Consider the following 1,835-nt stretch of genomic DNA (forward strand, 5'->3'; position numbering starts at 1 on the left):
TACACCTCAGATAGCGTGTGCTCTTCTTCTTCCATGTATACCTCGCACGTGTACACCTGCCAGCTGTGTGCCCCCCAACTGCAGAACACGCCTCACATGCCATGCGCACACCACATCTGCTGTCCTGTCTGCCCACTGTCCACACCAGGCACAGCCACACCTGGGTCCCGGAGTGAACACTTGCCTCCGCCTGCGTGCCTGGACAGCCCCCGCTCATCCAGAAAGAAGACACTAGGGGCATATTGGCCATGGCATCCATCTCTTCTTTGTGGTTTCCACTTTGGACGTTTTCAGCTGAATCTTCCTGCCTAGGAAGGTCAGGCCTCCACCTAAGGACTGAAGGGAGAGCTGGTGATGGGGCCTGGTGTGGGAACGGTGCATGTGGCAGCATCCGGTGGGCAGCTGTGGGGATCTGGGGAGGGGGCTCTCCCTCACCATTACCTATTTTCTGCCTCATCGGCCCACCTGTCAGCCTGGGGGCTTGAAGGGGCTAGGATTAAGGCACACACAGCCATTGGGCTCCAGGGACAGACACCAGCTGCCACTCCCAGCAGCTGCCCCAGCCACACGCCTCTGAGGGGAGGTTGGGCGCCTTGGGGAGGCCTGATTCTCTCCCCAAAACCTGCACATGCCTGGCCAACAGCACCCAGGACAAGGGGTTCCTGGCAGAAGGACAGAGGGCAGAGGGCCTCATGACTGATACCGTGCCATGCCCTCTGCCCCACATCCTGTCCTGCCACCTCCAGGAAGCTTTCTTGGATTGCTGCTTGTCCCCTAGCCTGGGAAAGTGACTGTGGTCCAAGTGCCCCAACAGGCCTAAACTGCTCCCACCCTAAACACCCAAGCATTCCTAAACACTCACTCTGTTTCTAGGCCCCAAGCTAGGCAGTGCAGCAGGATCTAAGGATGACTCAGACTGGGTCCCTGGCCTCAGAGAGCTCCGTCTAGTGGGGAGAGAGAGACTCATGAGTGAATCATCAAAACACCCTGCAGGAGCGCCCAGAAGGGACAACAAACTCTCTTGTGGACAGCCAGGGAGACTGCCCCAAGGAGGAACTATCAGTATTCTTCTTGGTATTGAAGGATGAGTAGGAGTGCCCAAGGGGAGAGCTGGAGGGAAAGGCATTCCAGGCTTAGAGAACAGCACGAGCGAAGGCCAGGACATGCCTTGGGATGGTCCCCAGGTGGCTGACACTGTATTTAGGGTTCTTTTGGTCATTTGGGACCCGTCGCCTCAGACGCCCTGGAGGGGTGAATGGGCTCTGAGGTGAAGCTTGCCAGCTTTTCAGGCAAGACAACAGGTCGTGTCAGAGGTGGGGGACAGCACGTGGCCTTCAGGGAGAGGACAGCAACCTTACGCAGTGGACAGAGCCTGGACTGGAGCCCAAAGACCAGGGTTTCCACTTCATTATGCTGCGCCCTGCTGCATGACCCTCTCTGATCCCTTTGACCCCCCTTCTTGAGTCCCACTTTCTGCACACACAGGATGGAGGCATTGGACCCCTGACTCCACTCACACTCAGGCATGAGGTCTTGCCAGGGTCCCTGCTTCTCCCTGTCCTTTCAGTCTCCCCCTTGGGCCTCCTTTCTCTGGGCAGGAGAGCAGATGCCCATCCTCTGACTCCACCCACCTGGCCCAGCACAAGGCCAGGCACACGTAGGCCCTGGTCAGCACCCCTGGGAGCCTGGGGCTGAGCATGAGATCAGAAGCCTGTTCCCCAGACTGGAAAAGCAGTTAACTTGAGGGTCCTCACCCCAAGGAGCACTGGGGGACCATGAATGTCATAGTCTTTTGTTTTTCGTGAAGATGCAGGATAACTTCCCTTGGTCCATCT

The sequence above is a fragment of the Propithecus coquereli genome, unplaced genomic scaffold, assembly GCF_000956105.1.
Source record: "Propithecus coquereli isolate 6110/MARCELLA unplaced genomic scaffold, Pcoq_1.0 Scaffold44, whole genome shotgun sequence".
Classification (NCBI taxonomy): Eukaryota; Metazoa; Chordata; class Mammalia; order Primates; family Indriidae; genus Propithecus; species Propithecus coquereli.